Raw genomic sequence first — 25,728 nt, forward strand, 5'->3', positions numbered from 1 at the left:
ATTCCTGTAGACAATGACGAGTTAAAGATCAATGGCAAAGGCTCGGCAATCTCCTCCCTGGCTTCCCAGAGGATCCGAGGATAAATCCCATCCAGCCCAGGGGACTTATCTATCTTTACCTTCTGAAGCATGTACCATCTACAGAATACACTCAGTAGCTCATCCAACCTCCTTTGTCTTCAGCATCCTAACCCAAGAGCTCTGCCACCTCAATGGACAAAGCCTACATTGAAGCTGAACAGCACCACCTACAAGATATCACTTCCCAAGCCCCATACCTTCTAACTTGGAAATATATCACCATTCTTCCAATGATGCTGAGTCAAAATCCTAGCATCTGTTCACTAAAATTACTCTGGCTGTAGCTCAGCCCAAGAACTGCAGTGGTTCATGAAGGCAGCACACCACCCCTTGTAAAGGGGCATTTGCATTGATCACTAAATGCTGGTCTAATCAGTGATGCCTACATCCCATGTTTTTTTAGATTTCAATAAACAGGAATGGAAAAGCCAAATATGGTTTATTAGTCCAATGTTAAAGCCTGGAGATAATAAACTTTGTCAAGTGGGTCTCCATAAATGCCTATGGGCCACTGTCAAAATTGTCCATTATGCTGTAAGACTTGTTTACTAAGTCAAATTATCCACTTTTTAAGTGGCCTTTTGCAAAAGATTTTGTGGGAAATGATTATAATTTTCTATATATTCAAACAATATGGGTGTTGCTGGCTGGGCCAGCATTTATTGCCCACCCCTAATTGCCCTGAGGCCAGTTTAGAGTCAACATCATTGTTACCACCTTGTTTCCACCTCAGACTAAAAGAGTTTAAAAATGACTCAAATTTGCAATGATGCACTCATTGATTAGATTACCTACAGTGTGGAAACAGGCCCTTTGGCCCAACAAGTCCACACCGCCCCTTGAAACATCCCACCCAGCCCCATCCCCCTATAACCCACACACCCCTGAGCACTACAGGCAATTTAGCATGGCCAATCCACCTAGCCTGCACATCTTTGGACTGCGGGAGGAAACCCACGCAGACGCAGGGAGAATGTGCAAACTCCACACTGACTGTCACCCAAGGTTGGAATTGAACCTGGGAGGCTGCAGTGCTAACCACTGAGCCACAGAGCCACCCCCAGTGTCAGGAACTTTGCTCCAATTGACTCACTGTGTAATTGATATTACAGGCCATTTTATCTTTCATATTTGTGTAATAATTCATTCACAAAAGCAAGGAGCATGTCTCTTGAAATACTCAATAACTAGGATTCTGCTGATCTTCACATTTAACATTTATGAGACTCAGCAAAAACCCTGGAGCAATATAATGCATACCATATATTCATGGCGCAAGATGCAGAAATCACTGCAGTCATTCTAACCCTTCTAGAGAACTATTCATACTACAGGCTTCATTCTGATTTATCAATCTCAAATATTTTGTTTTACTTTTCAGAATTTTTTCTTTGAGTATATCGCACAATGAGAATTCACACTGTTCCGTTGGAAAGCAGGTTCTATTTGTAGCGTAAAGATATTGTAATAAGACAAAAAGCATTCATTTGTGTGTTTATGAATGGTGGTGAACAATTAAACAACTCAAAAGAGAAGGAAGCTCCACAAACATCATCATCTTCAATAATGATAGGGCCTAGCACATCAGTGCAAAATAAAGTTGAAGCATTTCCCAGTTTTTGACCAGAAATGCCAAACTTATGAGTCATCTTGGCCTCCTCCAGAGGTCTTAACATCACAGATGCCATCCAATTTGATTCACTCCATGTGATATCAAGAGATGACTGGAGGCACACGACACTGGAATGGATGAGAGCTTTTTCAACAGTACTCAATAAGCTTGGACTAACCAGGACAAAACAACCATTTGATTTGGATTACATACATAGATTTCCACTGTCTCCACCACTAATGCTCAGGAGCAGCCATGTGCAACTTTGAAAAGATTCATTGTAAAAGTTCACCATGGCTCTTTAGATAACACCTTCCAAATACAAGACAATTTCCATCTTGAAGCAATAGGCAGCAAATATATGAGAACATATCACTCGCAAATCTTTCTTTAAGCTATTGACCATTCTAACTTGGAAATATATCACCATTCCTTCAACGTGGCTGGGTAAAAATCTTGAACTCCACCCCCACACCACACAAGATTGTGGATCTATCTAAAGCATGTGGTCTGCAGTGCTGTAAAAAGACAGCTTAGCACCACCTTCCAAATGGCAACCAGGGACAGACAATAAATGTTGACCCATGCAACACAACCCACATCTCATGGGAGTTTTTTTAAAATTAAAAATAAGATAGCATTCAAACATGCATCCTCTTCACTTTTCCATGACAGGCGTGTAAAGGTACTGACAAATGTATATGTAATCTTGTTTAAAATGACAAATACTTTTTCATCCAAATGTCTGTATGCAAATGCAATTGACCTGCAAATACTTGCTTAGGAGTCTTGCCTTAAGTTCCATGGAGGGCATAAGGTGGTACTGGAGGAAATATCTCCGCAACACTTGCTTTTTATTTTTAGCTCTGGGAGACAAAAGGAAAGGAAATGAAGCAGTTATATGATATCCAGGCATGAAATGCATGTGGTTTAAAGCAGAATTTATTGCCTCAAGCTGAAATCAGAGCATCTGACATGCTGACTTGACTTATGGAAGCCCCCTTTCAATTCCAACCCTATGCCCTTCTTAGATGAGGCACATTGTTGGTGTCATTATTTTTTAATTGCATAAGCTTCAAACAATTGAGAAAAAGGATTTGGATTGGGATGCAGAGAAGTAAGAAAACAATTTGAATTAAAGTCGGACATACTAATGAGCTAGTTGATAAACAGTGTAAAATAATTGGCACAATACTTAAAACTACATTACAAAGCAGTGACTATACAATATTTGAAAATAATATAAAAGTAAAGTTGATTAATAAACACAAAGAAAGCAAACGATAGGGAGAGGATTGAACCCAGAGAAAGGTAATTTGAACATTTTTTAATTTAATGTAAGTCATATTCCTTGTATATTCTGTGGCAACAATGCACAATAGAGGCACTTCTTACATGGTATTACAATGTTGTTTGGCCAGTATCATTGAATGTGAGCTGAAGTTTCAACAAAAGTACAGCAACCCAGGGAGATTGGAATTCCCTTGAGTTGAAGACCCTCAAAGGGTGAACTCCTCAATCATTTCGGGCAACATTCCAGACAACACTGGAGGCAGGGTCATAAAATGTGAGGCTGGATGAACACAGCAGGCCAAGTAGCATCTCAGGAGCACAAAAGCTAACGTTTCGGGCCTAGACCCTTCATCAGAGAGGGGGATGGGGTGAGGGTTCTGGAATAAATAGGGAGAGAGGGGGAGGCGGACCGAAGACGGAGAGTAAAGAAGATAGGTGGAGAGAGTATAGGTGGGGAGGTAGGGAGGGGATAGGTCAGTCCAGGGAAGACGGACAAGGCAAGGAGGTGGGATGAGGTTTGGAGGTAGATGGGGGTGCGGCTTGGGGTGGGAGGAAGGGATGGGTGAGAGGAAAAACCGGTTAGGGAGGCAGAGACAGGTTGGACTGGTTTTGGGATGCAGTGGGTGGAGGGGAAGAGCTGGGCTGGTTGTGTGGTACAGTGGGGGGAGGGGACGAACTGGGCTGGTTTAGGGATGCAGTAGGGGAAGGGGAGATTTTGAAACTGGTGAAGTCCACATTGATACCATTAGGCTGCAGGGTTCCCAGGCGGAATATGAGTTGCTGTTCCTGCAACCTTCGGGTGGCATCATTGTGGCACTGCAGGAGGCCCATGATGGACATGTCATCTAGAGAATGGGAGGGTGAGTGGAAATGGTTTGCGACTGGGAGGTGCAGTTGTTTGTTGCGAACTGAGCGGAGGTGATCTGCAAAGCGGTCTCCAAGCCTCCGCTTGGTTTCCCCAATGTAGAGGAAGCCACACCGGGTACAGTGGATGCAGTATACCACATTGGCAGATGTGCAAGTGAACCTCTGCTTAATGTGGAATGTCATCTTGGGGCCTGGGATAGGGGTGAGGGAGGAGGTGTGGGGGCAAGTGTAGCATTTCCTGCGGTTGCAGGGGAAGGTGCCGGGTGTGGTGGGGTTGGAGGGCAGTGTGGAGCGAACAAGGGAGTCACGGAGAGAGTAGTCTCTCCGGAAAGCAGACAGGGGTGGGGATGGAAAAATGTCTTGGGTGCTGGGGTCGGATTGTAAATGGCGAAAATGTCGGAGGATGATGCGTTGTATCCGGAGGTTGGTAGGGTGGTGTGTGAGAACGAGGGGGATCCTCTTGGGGCGGTTGTGGTGGGGGCGGGGTGTGAGGGATGTGTTGTGTGAAATACGGGAGACGCGGTCAAGGGCGTTCTCGATCACTGTGGGGGGAAAGTTGCGGTCCTTGAAGAACTTGGACATCTGGGATGTGCGGGAGTGGAATGTCTTATCGTGGGAGCAGATGCGGCGGAGGCGGAGGAATTGGGAATAGGGGATGGAATTTTTGCAGGAGGGTGGGTGGGAGGAGGTGTATTCTAGGTAGCTGTGGGAGTCGGTGGGCTTGAAATGGACATCAGTTACAAGCTGGTTGCCTGAGATGGAGACTGAGAGGTCCAGGAAGGTGAGGGATGTGCTGGAGATGGCCCAGGTGAACTGAAGGTTGGGGTGGAAGGTGTTGGTGAAGTGGATGAACTGTTCGAGCTCCTCTGGGGAGCAAGAGGCGGCGCCGATACAGTCATCAATGTAACGGAGGAAGAGGTGGGGTTTGGGGCCTGTGTAGGTGCGGAAGAGGGACTGTTCCACGTAACCTACAAAGAGGCAGGCATAGCTGGGGCCCATGCGGGTGCCCATGGCCACCCCATTAGTCTGTAGGAAGTGGGAGGAGCCAAAAGAGAAGTTGTTGAGGGTGAGGACGAGTTCAGCTAGGCGGATGAGGGTGTCGGTGGAGGGGGACTGGTCGGGCCTGTGGGACAGGAAGAAGCGGAGGGCCTTGAGGCCATCTGCATGCGGAATGCAGGTGTATAGGGACTGGACGTCCATGGTGAAGATGAGGTGTTGGGGGCCAGGGAATTGGAAGTCCTGCAGGAGGTGGAGGGCGTGGGTGGTGTCACAGACGTAGGTGTGGAGTTCCTGGACCAAAGGGGAGAAAATGGAGTCCAGATAGGTGGAGATGAGTTCGGTGGGGCAGGAGCAGGCTGAGACAATGGGTCGACCAGGGCAGGCAGGTTTGTGGATTTTGGGAAGGAGATAGAAACGGGCCGTGTGGGGTTAGGGAACAATGAGGTTGGAGGCTGTGGGTGGGAGGTCCCCTGAGGTGATGAGGTCGTGAATGGTGTTGGAGATGATGGTTTGGTGCTCGGGTTTGGGGTCATGATCGAGGGGCGATAGGAGGTGGTGTCGGAGAGTTGGCGTCTGGCCTCGGCGATGTAGAGGTCAGTGCGTCATACTACCACTGCGCCACCCTTGTCTGCGGGTTTGATGGTGAGGTTGGGGTTGGAGCGGAGGGAGTGGAGGGCTGCCCGTTCTGCGGGGGAGAGGTTGGAGTGGGTGAGAGGGGTGGAGAGGTTGAGGCGGTTAATGTCTCGACGGCAGTTGGAGATGAAGAGGTCGAGGGAGGGTAGGAGGCCTGGGGGTGATGTCCAGGAGGAGGACTTGTGTTGGAAGCGGGTGAAGGGGTCAGTGGAAGGAGGGTGAGGTTCCCGGTTGAAGAAGTAGGCATGGAGGCGAAGACGGCGGAAAAACTGCTCTATGTCCAACCGTGACTGGTATTCGTTGATGTGTGGTTGTAGGGGGACAAAGGTGAGCCCCTTACGAAGGACTGACCGTTCGTCCTCAGTCAGTGGGAGGTCTGGGGGGATGGTGAAGATGCAGCAGGGCTCAGTGTGGCTGTCTTCTCTGGGGTTGCTGGCTGTGGAGGTTGTGGGCGGAGCGATGAGGTCGTTGGCCGTGGGCGGGGTTCCGTCGGCCGTGGGCGGGGTTCCGTCGGCGTCGGCTGTGGGCGGGGTTCCGTCGGCGGTTGGGGTATCGGGGTGGGCGGCAGGAGCTGCGGTGAGGGTGGTGTGTGAGGTGTTGTACCTGGAAGTGGAGGTGGTGACTGCAGCAGCGGTTCCGGAAGTTCCGGAAGTTCCGGAAGGCCGGCGGAGGCGGATGTGACGTCATCGGTGGGGTCTCCGGCCGTGTCCTCATGGTCAATGGCGGCGGGTGCATGGTGGGGGAGGGGCAGGGACAGAGTCGGGATTTGGGAGGCGCAGGAATCCTCTTGTGGGTGGCAGGGGCCAGTGAGTTGGTTGTACTTACGATTTTTGGTGTCCAGTAAAGCTGAGTGGAACTGGGTGTTCAGTCTGTGGATCCTGCGGAGGATGAAAAACAGCAGGGGTCCTTTGCAGGTCTGGGAGAGGGAGGCTCTGAGCTAGGGCAGGCTGGATTGCAGTGCCTGGAGGTGCCGGCGCATGGCTGCAAGTGCCTGTTTCAGGACTCGCAGGGAGAAATGCTTCTGAAGGGTCTGAATGTTCTGGGTGTAGAGGTGGTCACGGTTGGGGCCAAATTGGGAAGGCTGAGATGTGGACTGTAGTCCCTTGGGGATGCTCTGGTTCCGTAGGCAGGTGCTGAGGAAGGTGATGTGGCTGTGGTACCTGGTTTGCTTCAGGACATGATCGAGCAGTTTCAAGGCTGAAGAGATTACAAGAGAGTTGCAATGGGAGAGAGATTCCCTGAGGTTGGTCCGGAGGGAGGAGGGTAACTTCTTCAGGTTAGGCATCCCTGGAAGAGGCTTCGCAGTGAGGTTAAAATAGTATCAGAGATAATGGGAACTGCAGATGCTGGAGAATTCTAAGATAATAAAATGTGAGGCTGGATGAACACAGCAGGCCAAGCAGCATCTCAGGAGCACAAAAGCTGACGTTTCGAGCCTAGACCCTTCATCAGAGAGGGGGATGGGGAGAGGGAACTGGAATAAATATGGAGAGAGGGGGAGGCGGACCGAAGATGGAGAGTAAAGAAGATAGGTGGATACAACGCATCATCCTCCGACACTTTCGCCATTTACAATTCGACCCCACCACCCAAGACATTTTTCCATCCCCACCCCTGTCTGCTTTCCGGAGAGACCACTCTCTCCGTGACTCCCTTGTTCGTTCCACACTGCCCTCCAACCCCACCACACCCGGCACCTTCCCCTACAACCGCAGGAAATGCTACACTTGCCCCCACACCTCCTCCCTCACCCCTATCCCAGGCCCCAAGATGACATTCCACATTAAGCAGAGGTTCACCTGCACATCTGCCAATGTGGTATACTGCATCCACTGTACCCGGTGTGGCTTCCTCTACATTGGGGAAACCAAGCGGAGGCTTGGAGACCGCTTTGCAGAACACCTCCGCTCAGTTTGCAACAGACAACTGCACTTCCCAGTCGCAAACCATTTCCACTCCCCCTCCCATTCTCTAGATGACATGTCCATCATGGGCCTCCTGCGCTGCCACAATGATGCCACCCGAAGGTTGCAGGAACAGCAACTCATATTCCGCCTGGGAACCCTGCAGCCTAATGGTATCAATGTGGACTTCACCAGTTTCAAAATCTCCCCTTCCCCTACTGCATCCCTAAACCAGCCCAGTTCGTCCCCTCCCCACAATGCACCACACAACCAGCCCAGCTCTTCCCCCCCACCCACTGCATCCCAAAACAAGTCCAACCTGTCTCTGCCTCCCTAATCGGTTCTTCCTCTCACCCATCCCTTCCTCCCACCCCAAGCCGCACCCCCATCTAACGACAAACCTCATCCCACCTCCTTGACCTGTCCGTCTTCCCTGGACTGACCTATCCCCTCCCTACCTCCCCACTTATACTCTCTCCACCTATCTTCTTTTCTCTCCATCTTCGGTCTGCCTCCCCCTCTCTCCCTATTTATTCCAGTTCCCTCTCCCCATCCCCCTCTCTGATGAAGGGTCGAGGCCCGAAACGTCAGCTTTTGTGCTCCTGAGATGCTACTTGGCCTGCTGTGTTCATCCAGCCTCACATTTTATTATCTTGGAATTCTCCAGCATCTGCAGTTCCCATTATCTGTAACACTGGAGGCAGTTTGCGATATTAGCTGCACAATGTTGAGACAAAAGAAGAAAGCAAAGAACCATAACAACCCGTCTGTTTTATTTTACATGAAGCAAATCGGTTTTTATTTTTCTGTCTAGAACCTCAAAGGTTGACATTTTTAAATGATTGTTGAGCAGATTGATGGAGTGGATTTATTATTGATAATTAGGAATCACACCATAAAGTGATTTGATAATATAACACAATTTAGAATAAATTGGATTAAATTATTAATTAAATTTTGCAATTTTTGTGGAGATACACTTTCCATCTTATATTTTGACATCATTTGTGTATGCACCTCATTGTAGGTTACAGCTGTGCTCTGTACCAATGCAATTTATATGATTGTGTCTCAAAGCAAGGTCGATCAGGGCAGTCCACACAACATTTGTGTTTGTGTGTTAGAGCACAAATCATGTTCTATGCAGAAATTTAACCACAGTAAAATGATAGATTATGTAAAATCTCCTTAATTGGTGTAAAACAAAGCTGCACATTGACAGATGGTTATTTGACAAAGTTGGCATCTGAAAAGAGCAGCTGAAGAGAACAGTTGGGGCAGGCAGGCAGTTAGGAGGGGGATTTGTCAGAGGGAAATAAACCAGGAGGCCCAGCAGCTAAAGAATCACTAAGTATCAGAAGCAGGGTGGGAAGGAAAGCTGTACAACCCCTTCTGAGAACGAGGAAAAGTTGATGGAAATGGAGAAATCATCAACTACATTAACAGAAGGGGATTATGGGTACATTGGAAACAGTAATAGAAAGAACTTCTGGTGCCAGGGGAGGAATGGTGAGACTCCTGACGGGCAAGTAATTCATTTCAGGTCACATTACTATGTAGAAAGGTGAAGAGAAGACTGAGTAGAAGGGAGATAAATAGGCAGAAATTCTATGATGGAAAATGACAAGATTGAAAATCCAAATGAGATGCAACAAAACTACAGAGATAATGGGAACTGCAGATGCTGGAGTATCCAAGATATTAAAATGTGAAGCTGGATGAACACAGCAGGCCAAGCAGCATCTCAGGAGCACAAAAGCTGACATTTCGGGCCTAGACCCTTCATCAGAGAGGGGGATGGGGGTGAGGGTTCTGGAATAAATAGGGAGAGAGGGGGACGCGGACCAAAGATGGAGAGAAAAGAAGATAGGTGGAGAGAGTATAAGTGGGGAGGTAGGGAGGGGATAGGTCAGTCCAGGGAAGACGGACAGGTCAAGGAGGTGGGATGAGGTTAGTAGGTAGGAGATGGGGGTGCGGCTTGGGGTGGGAGGAAGGGATGGGGGAGAGGAAGAACAGGTTAGGGAGGCAGAGACAGGTTGGACTGGTTTTGGGCTGCGGTGGGTGGAGGGGAAGAGCTGGGCTGGTTGTGTGGTGCAGTGTGGGGAGGGAACGAACTGGGCTGGTTTAGGGATGCAGTAGGGGAAGGGGAGATTTTGAAACTGGTGAAGTCCACATTGATACCATTAGGCTGCAGGGTTCCCAAGCGGAATATGAGTTGCTGTTCCTACAACCTTCGGGTGGCATCATTGTGGCACTGCAAGATGCCCATGATGGACATGTCATCTAAAGAATGGGAGGGGGAGTGGAAATGGTTTGCGACTGGGAGGTGCAGTTGTTTGTTGCGAACTGAGCGGAGGTGTTCTGCAAAGCGGTCCCCAAGCCTCCGCTTGGTTTCCCCAATGTAGAGGAAGCCACACCGGGTACAGTGGATGCAGTATACCACATTGGCAGATGTGCAGGTGAACCTCTGCTTAATGTGGAATGTCATCTTGGGGCCTGGGATAGGGGTGAGGGAGGAGGTGTTGGGGCAAGTGTAGCATTTCCTGCGGTTGCAGGGGAAGGTGCCGGGTGTGGTGGGGTTGGAGGGCAGTGTGGAGCGAACAAGGGCGTCATGGAGAGAGTGGTCTCTCCGGGAGGCAGACAGGGGTGGGGATGGAAAAATGTCTTGGGTGGTGGGGTCGGATTGTAGATGGCGGAAGTGTCGGAGGATGATGCGTTGTATCCGGAGGTTGGTGGGGTGGTGTGTGAGAACGAGGGAGATCCTCTTTGGGCGGTTGTGGCGGGGGCGGGGTGTGAGGGATGTGTTGCGGGAAATATGGGAGACGCGGTCAAGGGCGTTCTCGATGACTGGTCGGGTCTGCGGGACAGGAAAAAGCGGAGGGCTTGAGGCCATCTGCATGCGGAATGCAGGTGTATAGGGACTGGGCGTCCATGGTGAAGATGAGGTGTTGGGGGCCAGGGAATTGGAAGTCCTGGAGGAGGTGGAGGGCGTGGGTGGTGTCACGCCCGACCAGTCCCCCTCCACCGACACCCTCATCCGCCTAGCCGCACTCGTCCTCACCCTCAACAACTTCTCTTTTGACTCCTCCCACTTCCTACAGACTAAGGTGGTGGCCATGGGCACCCGCATGGGCCCCAGCTATGCCTGCCACTTTGTAGGTTACGTGGAACAGCCCCACTTCCGCACCAACAGAGGCCCTAAACCCCACCTCTTCCTCTGGTGCATTGATGGCTGTATCGGTGCCGCCTCTTGCTCCCCAGCGGAGCTCGAACAGTTCATCCACTTCACCAACACCTTCCACCCCAACCTCAAGTTCACCTGGGCCATTTCCAGCACATCCCTCACCTTCCTGGATCTCTCAGTCTCCATCTCAGGCAACCAGCTTGTAACTGATGTCCATTTCAAGCCCACCGACTCCCACAGCTACCTAGAATACACCTCCTCCCACCCACCCTCATGCAAAAATACCATCCCCTATTCCCAATTCCTCTGCCTCCGCCACACCTGCTCCTACGATAAGACATTCCACTCCCGCACATCCCAGATGTCCAAGTTCTTCAAGGAACACAACTTTCCCCCCACAGTGATCGAGGACGCCCTTGACAGCATCTCCCGTATTTCCCGCAACACATCCCAACACCCCGCCCCCGCCACAACCGCCCAAAGAGGATTCCCCTCGTTCTCACACACCACCCCACCAACCTCCGGATACAACGCATCATCCTCCGACACTTCCGCCATCTACAATCCGACCCTACCACCCAAGACATTTTTCCATCCCCACCCCTGTCTGCTTTCCGGAGAGACCACTCTCTCCGTGACGCCCTTGTTCGCTCCACACTGCCCTCCAACCCCACCACACCCAGCACCTTCCCCTGCAACCGCAGGAAATGCTACACTTGCCCCCCACACCTCCTCCCTCACCCCTATCACAGGCCCCAAGATGACATTCCACACTAAGCAGAGGTTCACCTGCACATCTGCCAATGTGGTATACTGCATCCACTGTACCCGGTGTGGCTTCCTCTACATTGGGGAAACCAAGCGGAGGCTTGGGGACCGCTTTGCAGAACACCTCCGCTCGGTTCGCAACAAACAACTGCACCTCCCAGTCGCAAACCATTTCCACTCCCCCTCCCATTCTTTAGATGACATGTCCATCATGGGCATCCTGCAGTGCCACAATGATGCCACCCAAAGGTTGTAGGAACAGCAACTCATATTCCGCCTGGGAACCCTGCAGCCTAATGGTATCAATGTGGACTTCACCAGCTTCAAAATCTCCCCTTCCCCCACCGCATCCCTAAACCAGCCTAGTTCGTCCCCTCCCCCCACTGCACCACACAACCAGCCCAGCTTTTCCCCTCCACCCACCGCAGCCCAAAACCAGTCCAACCTGTCTCTGCCTCCCTGACCTGTTCTTCCTCTCACCCATCCCTTCCTCCCACCCCAAGCCACACCCCCATCTCCTACTTACTAACCTCATCCCACCTCCTTGACCTGTCCGTCTTCCCTGGACTGACCTATCCCCTCCTTACCTCCCCACCTATACTCTCTCCACCTATCTTCTTTTCCTTCCATCTTCGGTCCGCCTCCCCCTCTCTCCCTATTTATTCCAGAAACCTCACCCATCCCCCTCTCTGATGAAGGATCTGGGCCCAAAACGTCAGCTTTTGTGCTCCTGGGATGCTGCTGGGCCTGCTGTGTTCATCCAGCCTCACATTTTAATATCTTGCAACAAAACTACAGTTCTGTAACAGCCGTATTACACTATTTACCAATTTGGCTAATGCACTTAATATTGAATTTGGATGAAATTTCAATTTAAATAGCATTTGAAATTTGATACCTATGTGACATGATGTGACATGCCATGAAAGTTCGGCATCAAATATAATTAGAGTCATAGAGTTACGTTGAAACAGACCCTTCGGTCTGATCAATCCACGCCGAACATAATCCCACTCTAAACTAGTTCTACCTGCTTGCTCTTGGCCCATATCCCTCTAAGCCTTTCTGACTCATATATCCATCCCAATGTCTTTTAAGTGTTGTAATTACACCGACTTCCAACATTTCATCAGGAAGTTCCTTCCACACGTGAGCCACCCTCTGCGTTAAAAAAGCCTCTTTTTTAAAAAAAATTCTCTCTCCTCCCACCTTAAAAATGTGCCCCCTAGTCTTGGCATTCCCATTTTAAGGAAAAGGCAACTACCATCTACTCTATCTTTACATTTTTTTAATAAACTTCTATCAGGTCACCTCTCAACCTCCTATCCTCCAGTGAAAAAAGTGCCAGCCTATCCAGCCTCTCCTTATAACTCAAACATTCCATACCTGGCAAAGTCCTGGTATATCTCTTCTGAACCCTCTCCAGCTTGATAGTCTCCATCGTACAACTGGGTTACCAGAACCGGACACAGTATTCCAGAAAAGGCATTACCAATGTCCTGTACCACCTCAACACAACGTTCCAAAATGAAAAAAAAACAACAAAATAATGGTAGCAAAAAGTGAGAATTGTACAACTGTAAAATTTTGCAAATGATGTTTTTTTTAAAATGGAACCAAAAGAACTGTGGATGCTGTAAATCAGGAGCAAAAACAAAATTGCTGGAAAAGCTCATCAGGTCTGGCAGCATCTGTGGAGGAGAAAAAACAGTTACTGTTTTGGGTCAGGTGACCCTTCCTCAGAACTCTCAGTTCTGAGGAAGTGTCACCGGACCCGAAACATTAACTCTTTTTTCTCGTCCACAGATGCTGCCAGACCTGATGAGCTATTCCAGCAAGTTTGTTTTTGCTCCATATTTTAAATGGAGTTGGTTAATTAAGAATGACAACATTATTCCTCCTGAGTAGTTTGCTTGTTGTCGAAATATTTTGAATTGAATTGTGCAAGAAACATTTTCAAAAAGGTTTTACCAGCACTGTTTGTGTCATTGGTAATCATTGCAGATAAGATCTATCTTTATGGTAATCCTTTGGAAAAAGTATGATGCTTACTCAAAACAAGAGTCTGCACATGGAGTCTTTTCACCTTGGAAAGATGTCGTGTTACAGCCACCACATGGTTCTGACCGACTTCAGGGAATCTTTTCACTTTTATCATCAAGGATTAGAGTATCAGAAGGTTTTGTAGATTGTTATTTAACCTGTTTGACTGTGCTATGATGTCCTTTCCAAGATCATCAAGCCTTGACATGGGACTTGAATGCAGAAGTAGAGATCCTATCACAAGACCTGTTGAGCTTTATGTAGTATTTACAGTAAATCTATTTTCCATAATGATCAAAAGTAGGATGAAGTAAAATGCAGTAAAATATTGCAATAACAAATTCAAAGCAGCTCATCGACGATCACAACTCCCTTTACATCAATGGGGAAATACTGCAGCAGAATGGTTTGCAAGACGAAGCTGTAGGCTACACTGAGCATTTCGGAAAGAGTAGCATTCCCCTTGTGTCTTAAGATGGGATCTCGCTGAGGATGGGTGACCCATGTAGCTTGTTCCTTAAGTAACATTACAGTAATAAACATGAATTGGTATTTGCAGTGAAGTGTAAGCTGTTGCCTATTTAAAGTCATAGTCACAGAGCTGCACAGCATGGAAACAGACACTTCGATCCAATTCATCCATGCTAGCTAGATATCCTAAATTAATCTAGTCCCATTTCCCAACATTGGCTCATATTCCTCTAAACCCTTCTTATTCATATACTCATCCAGATGCCTCTTAAATTTTGTAATTGCACCAGCATCCGCCACTTTCCTTGGCAACTCATTCCATATAAGTACCACTCTCTGCCTGAAAAAGTTGACCCTTGTACCCTTTTTAAATCTTTCCCCTGTCAACTTAAACCTATGCCCTCCAGTTTTGGAATTCCCCACCTGGGGAAATTACCTTGGCTATTCATGCTATCCATACTGCTTTTGACTTTATAGAGTTCATTACGTCTCCCCTCAGTCTCCAATGCTTTGGGGAATATAGCCCCAGCCTATTCAATCTCAAACCCTATAACTCAAACCCTCTAATTCTGGCAACATCATTGTAAAATCTTTGAACCCTTTCAAGTTTCACAACATCCTTCCTATAGCAGAGAGAGCAGAACTAAATGCAGCATTTTATAAGTGGCCTAACCAATGTCTTGTACAGTTGCAATGTGGCTTCTGAACTCCTTTACTCAATGCACTAATCAATAAAGGCAAGCATACCAAACACCTTCTTCATTATCTGGTCTGCCTGGGACGCCACTTTCAAGGAACTATTGAAATGCATTCCAAGGTCTCTTTGTTCATGATTAAGGAAGCATTGCATTTCCATTTCCCTATCAATTGGTAGTGGTGAGCTTTGGAAGGTAAAGTGATAACTTGCTTGGGCTCAGAGAGAGGAACACTCCATGAAACCTGCCATCATTGACACTTCACTGATTTCTGTTAAAATTCTGCCCATTATTTCAGTAATTTCAGACCCTTAATGAATCTTTTAAATGTCTGATCAATGACAAACGTAATTACTATGTCAATTTTTCAGTCATGAACTGTCATGATTTTCAAACCTTAACAGCATCACCCAAACTCTTTTTTTAAAAATTAAGCATATGTCCAATGTGGATTCTCCATAAGAGTTTTCATACATTTGTTTTATAAAAATACGATGGAGAAACTATAAATCAAACATATTTTAATGATTGATGTGTTGATCATCCGCACCCAGGAATTCATGCTGTGCTGATTTCCTAATTACTATAATCTGTTTAACTGGTCAGTAACACCTTAATAGGTACTTAAAAATGGTTCTCATGGATGTCTGCAAGTGTCACGTTATCAACAGGGAATTAGTGATTGATAAATGAAACCTAAATGCCTATGGACAACTGCCAAAATTGTCTATTATTCTGTCAGACCTTGTTTACCAAGAAAAATGTCATGGCTGAGCCCAGGATTTGTGGTTGCTGCTTACAAAAGATTTTCTGAGAACTTGATTCCACATCAGATCAAAAGATTGACAAATACCTCTGAATTGTACTGAAGCAAACCTTTGACTAGTTTTAGGAGAACGGTGAACTGCGTTTTGATTGATTTTCCATATAATTGAGTACGACATTCCTGTGGTTCTTTCTCAATGCTATCAATCTGTAAAACACAGATAATGTTTGTGTGTCAGTGTTTGCAGATACTCCTCCTGATATTACTAAGCAGGTGATGATTGGGTGGTATCATGAAATTAAACACTAACAGATCAATACAAGAAGATTAAATGTACGTTAGGGGAGAAATCATTAATCCAGAAAGGTTTACTAGGATGTTGCCTTGTATGAGAGAATGTAGCAATGGAGGAAGGTTAGATGGACTGGCTTTGTTTTCCCTGGGACACATGAAGTTGAGGATTAAACTAATAGAAGTATGTAAGATTGTAAATGGCATGGTTAGAGTGGAAAACATGAGGCCTTTTCCCAGGGTGAAGGGTTCAATTACTAGGGGACATAGGTTCAAGATGCGAGGCGGGGGGGGGGATGTTTAAAAGAGATAGTAGGAGCTGCAGATGCTGGAGAATCTGAGATAACAAGGTGTAGAGCTGGATGAACACAGCAGGTCAAGCAACATCAGCGGAGCAGGAAGGTTGATGTTTTGGGCCTAAACATTCCCTCATTTCTGAAGAAGGGTCTCGGCCTGAAACGTCAGCTTTTCTGTTCCTCTGATGCTACTTAGCCTGCTGTGTTCATCCAGCTCTACACCTTGTTATCTCAGATGTTTAAGAGACATGTGCAAGGCACATTTTTCACATAAAGGGTGGTGAGTGCTTAGAACTAGATGAGGTGGTGGAAGCAGACACAATAGTGGCATTCAAGAAACACCCGGATGAATACATTAATAGGAAGGGAATAGAGAGATACGGATCCTGTAAGTGAAGACAATTTTAGGCCAACATGTGGCAGTACAGGCTTGGGGCTGTACCTGTGTTGTATTGTTTTTTGTTCTTTAGAAGGTTCACTTGGGCTGAGACAACCATTTGGTGCATGTCCAGCTTAAAAACTCCTTTACTGTGTAAACAATTTGTAATTATGGAGTTAATAATGAGGTTTTAACCTTTCTACTTTATTCTAAATGTCTTTCTTCTTAGATTGTGGGTTTTACCAGTAAAATTTTTCTTTTCAGATCGACCTGACCAAAGCTTTGAATGCTATCAAGGCTGCTTAAGTACAACTCAAATAAGATTAAGTGTTATGTTGTCATTCTTCTTCACCAAGCTGTCTGCAACTGAATGATATGGAACTGACCTATGAAAGGAACAATGGTGAAAGAGGCAATGAAAGTGGAAACTCCACTCAAAGCACTTGACCTGAATCAATATTTGGCATGTTGTCCAAATGAAGGTCTGGCCCTGTGTTATTGCAAGCTAAGGATCTTCTGACAGGACCCTCAGAGACTCTAATCTCCAGTGAGCATCTCAGATGTTAGGCCTGGAATGTTCTCACTTTTCCTCTGTTGAAGAATTGAAGCAGTTGAAAAAATAAGTATAAAGTGCTGTCGCTCACTAAGGTACACATATAGTTGCTTGGCAAACTATCATGGTGTGTACTTTCTGTGCAATTTATTTACATTCCTCATTTTCCAACATTGTCATTTTTTGCCTACTGGGTTGCATTTTCACCAATAGATGCTGAATGAGACATCATAAATTGATGAGAATTTACATGCACAACTGGATCATTGTTTGTACGACTACTTTGCAGATCAGTGACAAATGAGAGATGGGGAAAAGTTGAAATTTACCATTGTTCTGACATAGTTTGCATTTGCACTCCAAAGTGAAAGGGAATTCCTGGCATGCCAGGCAGTGAAAAATATGGAAGGTGTCACCGTCTTTACCCACTTGCCTTCCTCTTCTTGCTTCTCATCCTCCTCAGAATCTCCCCGAGATCTTTGCTCTTCAGCTTTTTCCTCCCAAAAGTCGCAACATTATGATGGATAATATTTTCCAGGATAAAGCACTCATCATTGATTTTGGATACACTGGCTGGTATTTCCAAATGACATATTTTGAAGGCACATTTCCAGTACACTTGAAGGTTTGTTTGATCACACATCTGGTTGTCAAATGGCAGTTTGTCATGTTTGATTTTGGCTTGTTCCCAATAGATGCCACCATTATTGTTGGCCTGTTAGCAGTTGTAACTCAAATTGCAAGTCCAAAGGTATCAGGGAGGATGGGGGGGTCAAAAACTAGTCAACCATTAGATAGCTCTCTGGAAATCAGATTGTATAAAAGCTGCATGTCACTGGAATAGCGGATATGTGATTCACAAATACTCTCAACTGATGTGGAGGTCTTCAAATTGTCCTGTGTGTACAGGCAATGACTTCCTGAAAATATAGGAAGCCAGTCCATGTAGCAAACTCACTTGTCCACTCATTCTGATTGTACCTTCACTATTGAACTTCACTTTGTTTGTCAGCATTTATAAACAATTCACCCAATATGCAGCCTCATTGACATGTGGGTGCAGGATTTTGGAAGATCCTAGAGGTGTCTTTGTCAGAGCCCTGAAAGGATGAGAAGTTAAAACATTAAGGGTGGTATTGAGCTTTGATAACTGCTGGTTACTCATGGCCATCAACTTCATCAAGGACCAGATCCTCTTCCAGGAGCTTTCAGTTTGGAGTTGGCTTCCTGGTGTGTTCACATCTTTGGTAGTTTGGATCTTGCCAAGTAAGTATACATGCTCCTCCTGGTTAAAATCCTCCTTATGAATTTCTCATCTTTCTCGGCATTTCCTATGATTCACATTTGTGCGATTTATCTGTCATGATTTCCTAACAGCATATCTAAAACTAGTGCAATAGAAGTTATTGGTTGGTTTCAAAGTTGCTTTAACCTTTGAAGTCGTAACATAGTTTTCAACATGATCAGTAATAAAACCATATCCAAATAGTCTGATGATACAATGAACAGTGAGTTCATGGCTTCGGAATCATATTGCCTCCAGCAGCCTCTTCTTCTTCATTTGCTTTGTAGTTTGTGACATGTACTGTAATTATATTTCTAGATTATTATGACAAGGAGTACCTCAGAATAAATATGTTGTGGTTTATGAACTTGAAACATCCTAAATAATGAAATGGAATTTTAATAAGCAGGAATTCCTGTTGAATGAATTGACTCTCATGATTGAGATGCAAACAGCATGTTGGTACAAAGTAACACTGAAGTAGGAAAAAAAACTAGTTTATCATAGGCTGTCACTGTGACGGAAATAATCTGAAGTTTGAAGGTGAGCACAATTTGATTAGGAAGTTGAGATTTTCACTGATATTCAGAAAATGCATAGAGTCAATAACCGTGGCTTATGGCAAAGGCTGAAAATTCTGGATTCAGAATCCTTCTCTTTCAGACAAAAGCAATTTTGACTTGATTCTAACCATGATTTTAACTCAGCTCAGGATGGATGTATTAACAGGTCATGATGAGTCTCCAGTTCATCTATTGAGAATTGGAAAACCCAAGTCTTGCCTGTGTAAAATTGGGACTTCCGAGTGAATTCCAGTAATATCATTTGTTGGTCGAGAGGGAGAAATCAGATGGTTTGCAGGGATCTAGCATCATGACCAATGGAAGACGGTAAAACAATCAGATTCCACATTCTGACAAGAACGGAGAAGAAAATCTGAGACAGGGTGAATCCAATATAGCCACTGAGGGAAGGAGAAGCAATTCTACTTCTCTTGATCCAGAACAAAATCACCTAAAATAAAACCTTTACCTTCAAAATCTTCTTCCTATGCTGTTGTCCTATCAGCCAATGTTCAGCACAGGAATCACTGCTGTAAAAGATAGTTTCCCAGAAAAAGTTTCACTAGAAAGATTTCAAATGCTTTAAAGTTTTATTCCACCGATATATAAGATCATATCTGTTGCCACTCACACCGCACACCTCCCCCCCTCCCGCCCAAGCCAGGCTGGATCTGTCATTCAATGGGATCATGGCTGATCTGACATTCCTCAGATCCATTTTCCTGCCTTTTTCCCACAACTCTTCATTCCCCTATTGCTCAAAAATCCATCTATCTCATCTTTACATCCACACAAGCAATCTGCCCCCCACAGCTCTCTGTGAAAAGGAGTTCCAAATACTCATAACTCACTGAGGGAAGAAATTATTCTTCATCTCAGTTTTAAACTGATGCCTCTTAATTCTCTGACTATGCTCTCTGATCCTGGACTCTTCCACTGGGGGGGAAACATCCTCTCAGCATTTACTCTGTCAAACACTTCAAGAATCCTGTATGTTTCAATAAGATCTCATTCTTCTAACTCCAGTGAACAGAGTCCCAGCCTGTTCAGCCTTTCCTCATCAGACAATGCCTTCATACCAGGGATCATCCTAGTAATCATTTGTGTCTGAACTGCCTCCTATAAAATAATATATTTACTTAAATAAGGGGATCAAAACTGTTCACAATGCTCCATGTGTAATCTCTCCAGCACCTTGTACAGTGTAAAGACTTCTGTTCTCTTATGCTCCAACTACTTTGAAAAATGGGCCAAGGTTCATTATAACCCAGATTCAATCTCTAAAGGGTTTATGTTGACTTTGACTGCTCTCTTCTTTTTAGTGTATTTGAAGGTGCTCTTATTATCAGATATTATACTCCTTGTTAGTTTGTCCTCATAGTTTATTTTCTTTATCTATCAGCGTTTTAGTCCTCATTTTCTAGATTCTGAATTTATCCCAGTTTTTGAGACTATCACTAACTTTTGCCTCCTGACATGCTTTCATTTTAACTTATTACTCTCCTTAAATTCCTTCATTAGTCATGGTTAATTTTTCTCTCTCTGAGTCTTTTCTTTTCCTTACTGAGATGTATTTTTGCTAAGAGTAATGAATTACCTCCTTAAATGTCTGCCCCTGCTTACTCCTGTTTCCTGATTCCTGGAATGTCTGCCCCTGATTCCTGTTAATGTAACTGTCCAGTTCACTTCAACTAATTCTGTCCTTATTTCATTGTAATCCCCTTCATTTAAATTAAACACAGCTTTTTAAAACCAAAGCATCTGGCTGTCAAATTGAATATTAAATTATATCATGTTACGATCACTACTTCCGAGGGGATGTTTCATTCTGAGGTCTTTTATCAATCTTTCCTCTTTACCCATTATCAAATCCGAGATAGCCTGCTCTATGGTTGACTCTATGACATATTGATCTTGGAAACCATCCCTCATGAATTCTATAAATTTATTGTCATAGCTACCCCTTCCAAATTGATGAACTCAACCAACTTGATGATTAAAGTTACCCATAAATATTTCTCAGTTCCTTTTGCTTGCTCCTAATATTTGTTGTTTTATAGTCTTTACTACAGAGTGATGACTGTTTGGATGTCTCTACATAATTCCTAGTAATGTTTTCTTTGTTGATTTTTCCTTGCACCAGAATGGAATCTATCATCCTAGCCTAGGTTGTTTCGTACAACTGCTATCACTACTCTTTTACTAACAGTGCTAGCTCAACATATTTCTTTGCCTCCTATCTATCTGCAATTTCAAATATCTCTGAATATTAAGCTTTCAGTTTTGTATTCCTTGTAACTACAAATGTTTCTGGGAACAGCCAGTCAATTTCTTTTTAGTTGTTAGTTCTACAATCAACAGTTTTGTGGTATTGATCTAGATCTAGTCACTATCTCTTAGAAGATAACAAAGTATTTTACGCAGAAGTAATATATTTAATTGGTCCAAGTTAATGTAATCTTCTACCTTAAAATTTTATGATAATCCACTTCTTACTGTTCAAGCTAGGGCAATACAGTGGCTCAATGGTTACCATTGCTACCTTACCGTGTCAGGGACCCAGGTTCAATTCTACCCTCAGGCAAGGTCTGTGCGGAATTTGCACATTCTCCCTGTATCTGTGTGGGTTTCCTCTGCTGCTCTGGTTTCCCCCTACAGTCCAAAGGTGTCCAAGTTAGGTTGATTGGCAATGCTAAATTTCCCCATAGGGTGCAGATTAGGATATGGGGTAGGTTATGGGGATGGGTCTGGGTGCAGTGCTGTTTGGAAGGTTGATGTGGACTTGATGAGCTGAATGGCCTCCTTCCACTCTGTAGTGATTCAATGGTCATTCTGCTAAAAAAAATGCTTCATCACTTAATAATTATAAATCCCATAGACTAGTATTACAAAGGTTGGTGGCATCAAATCCTATCAAAGAAGATTGCATCACAACCGAGTATCTGTCATGGGCACCTTGTCCAACCACCACCAATGTTCACTCAAATGCAGTCAAAAAAATGCAGATCAGAACTCAATATGATAAAGGAAGACTGATGTGCATTTTAAAAGAAGACTTCACCAGTTTAGGGCAGGTGTTCTTGATACCTGCAAGCTAATTATAAAGTGAATCATATTAAACCAATAAGAGTAGGCAAGGTGGGTCAGCATCCTCAGAACAAGGACCCTATCTGAACTGTTATGTTTTGCAGTTCAGAGATATGTCGAAATATCACGCACAAACAGGTTCTGTTTGTGAACATTTATTATGATGTTTTTAAAATGCCTGCAGCCTCATGCTTTCTGCTTGGTTTCAGTTGTTCAGGTTTGACAAATAGTGCACAGTGCAAACAGCAGTCATTAGAGACATGCAATCAAACACAAAACAAATGAATAATAACCACAATACAGGCTGTTGTCTTGCCTTCTAGAGAGTTAATCACTTTTGTAACACATCTGGCCCTTGTCCCTGACTCATTAAAAACTGCACTCAGCACCCCCTTTGAACAGATAAGTCAATATGTTTGCTGGACAATCTATCAACTTAACTCATTTTTCCCTATCTGTCATTTACTGAGATCTTCCACGTAAGTCTAAATGAAAACAGAAATGCTCGAATTACTCATCTCCAGAGGGGAAGAAAAAACTCAAAAGAACACTAGGGCATAGGAATGTAATCACTGGTCATATTGACATTCCATTTCGAGATGTACGAGTCAAACCACTATACGTCATTCACAAACCTTATTGCTCTTTCTTCTAGGATGCCGGGCTAATGACTGTCACTGCCCACTGGAGTAGTGCCAGAAGATAGGAGGATGGCAAATGTCATGCCCTTATTTAAGAAAGGGAATAGGGATAATCCTGGAAATTATAGACTGGTCAATCTTACTTCTGTGGTGGCCAAATTATTGGAGAGGATTCTGAGAGATAGTATTTATGATTATTTGGAAAAGCACAGTTTGATTAGAAATAGTCAGCATGGCTTTGTGAGGGGTAGGTTATGCCTCACAAACCCTATCGAAGTTTTTGAGAATGTGACAAAACACATCAATGAAGGTGAAGTAGTGGATATGATGTATATGGATTTTAACAAGGCATTTGATAAGGTTCCCCATGGTAGACTCATTCAGAATGTAAGGAGGCATGAGGTTCAGGGAAATTTAGCTGTCTAAATACAAAACTGACTGACCAATAGAAAACAGAGGGTTGCAGTAGATGGGAAGTATCCAACCTGGAGTTTGGTGACCAGTGGTATTCGCAGGGATCTGTTCTGGATCTCTGCTGTTTGTAATCTTTATAAATGACTTGGATGAAGAAGTGGAAAGGTAGATTTGTAAGTTTGCCAATGACATGAAAGTTGGTGGAGTTATGGACAGCGTGGAGGGCTGTTGTAGGTTGCAACGGGATATTGACAGGATGCAGAACTAGACAAAGAAGTAGCAGATGAAATTAAACTCAGAAAAATTGAAGTGATTTGTTTTGGAAGTCCAAATTTTGAATGCAGAATATAGGATTAATGTTAGGATTCTCCACAGTGTGGAGGAACAGGAGGATATTGGGGTCCATATCCATAGATCCCTCAAAGTTGCTACCCATGTTGATAGGGTTGTAAAGAAGTTGTATGGTGTGTTTGCTTTCATTGGCAAGGGAATTGAATTTAAGAGCCATGAGGTTATGCTGTAGCTCTATAAAACTCTGGTTAGACCACACATGGAATATTGTGATCAGTTCTGCTCACCTCATTATAGGAAGGATATGGAAGGTTTCGAGAGGGTGCAGAGGAGATTTACCAGGTTGCTGCCTGGGCTGGAGGGCAGGTCTTATGAGGAAAGGTTGAGGGAGCTCGGACTTTTATCATTGGAATGAAGAAGGATGGGAGGTGACGTTATAGAAGTGTACAAAATGATAGATAGCGTGGATAGTCAGAGACTTTTTCACAGGGTGGAAATGACTGTTACGAGAGGGCATAATTTTAAGGTGATTGGCGGAAGGTATAGGGGAGATGTTAGAGGTATGTTCTTCTCACAGAGAGTGGTGGGCCTGTGGAATGTGCTGCTAGCAGTGGTAGTGGAGTCAGATACTTTAGAGACTTTTAAGCGACTCTTCGACAGGCACATGGAGGTTAATAAATGTCAGGTACTCAGGGTAGATTGATCTTATTGGGATAATAGATCGGCACAACATCGTGGGCTGAATGGCCTGTACTGTGCTGTACTGTTCCATGTTCTAACTGTAGGGAGATGAACAGAGTTAATGTTTCTAATCAATGCTCTTTCATTCATTCTGTTTCTTGCTCTCATCTGCCAATTCACCCATCCCTACAGTTAATGGATTTGCCACAGCTACTCATGCCACTTCTGTTGTGACCACCAAATATATCCCTTTCTCCTTTCCCCTTACGGCAAGCCAAAGGGACCATTCTTTCCATGTCACACTTAACCATCCCTCAGTCACCCTATGATTCCTCCTTATATCATGGCTCTCTTTCCTATCTAAATGTAGGAGATGATGATCTTTCACTTCCTGCCTTCTCACCACACAAGACTGGAAACACTCTTCCTAGACAAAATAGTGATTAATTTTTACTTTCTCAATTTAGCATACTGTATTTGATACGGTATATTCAACAGGAATCAAACACAGTATAGAGAGTGACCATTCTGCTGAATAAAATGCCAATTGGTTGGCAAAATAAACCCAAGCATTCAAGCATCTATTATTTTTATTCTCTGCCTTGATCCTAAACTGAGTTTAGCATCCATGGCCTGTTGTTATTGTTCAATGGAGTTTAGTGGAAGCTTGAGGAACAGAATCTTATCTTTTGCTTGAGAATTTTACAGGCTTCTGGACCCATTATTGAGTTCAATAAGTTTAGATCACAACTCCTGTTTCTGCTTGCTTTTGCATTTGTTTTGTTGTATTTGGTTTTTCCTTGATTCTATCTGAATGACTTTGCCTTCAGATGGATGGTAACTTTTCATTCACAGCTTGTTTGGACACATCTTTTGCTTCTAATGTTATTCCCACCCACCACACCCTGTTAGTCCTGCACCGTTTGCTAATTGATTTTCTGTTCTCTTCTATCCTATCACAGATCTTCCAACCTGTTCACCCTCCTACTGTCCTTGCTTGACTAGTTCAAAATCTATTACATCTCAAGCTATTCTGAGTTCTGGGGGAGAATCTTACACTCCACTGCCAGTTTACTTGAAGTTAGGGGGATACATGTAAAATGTGGCTGGTCATAACCTTTGCCCCCCCACCGCTCCTACACCACCTCTGAGCCGCTATTATGGATAAAAAATTAAACGGCTTCCCCATCCATAAACAAATTGAAGTACTTATGTGTCCAATTGATGGCTAGTTAGATTCCGCAATCTGCTACTGCTACTCTGCAGAGTGGGATGTAGAATGTAGATGTGGCAATGTAGGAAAGCCCAACATTTCTTGCTCATCCCCGATTAGCTTTAAACTGGGTAAGACCATTTCAGAAGGCAGCCCAGAGTCAACCACATTTATGTGACTTTAGCGTCTGTATGGAGTTTGCACGTTCTGCCCATGTCTGCGTGGGTTTCCTCTGGGTGCTCCAGTTTCCTCCCACAGTTGAAAGTTATGTCAGTTAGGTGGATCGGCAATGTTAAATTGCTGGTAATGTTCAGGGATGTATTGATTAGGTGGGTTATAGGGCGATGGGTCTGGGTGGGATGCTCTCGGGGTCGATGTGGGCTTGTTGGGCCGAATGGCGTGTTTATGCACTGTGTGGATTCTATGATTTATGTAGACTGGATCAGGAAAGGAAGGTAAATTTCCTGCATGAGTGAACAAGTAGGCTGTTACAACATTCTTGGTTGCTTATAGCTACAGATTACAGATTTAATTGAATTCAAATTCCACTCTGTCCTGAGACCATTGTCTCTGGACTGTTAGTCATGTGTGATCACTGCAACACAATAATGTCCCCTCCATCATGATCTGTGCTATGTATCCTGCAATGTGATTACCGTCATCACACCACCATTAGGTACCTTACAGGTTTAAAGGCTTATCACTTGTAGAGATTTGG

The sequence above is a fragment of the Stegostoma tigrinum genome, chromosome 6 (genome assembly GCF_030684315.1).
Source record: "Stegostoma tigrinum isolate sSteTig4 chromosome 6, sSteTig4.hap1, whole genome shotgun sequence".
NCBI lineage: Eukaryota > Metazoa > Chordata > Chondrichthyes > Orectolobiformes > Stegostomatidae > Stegostoma > Stegostoma tigrinum.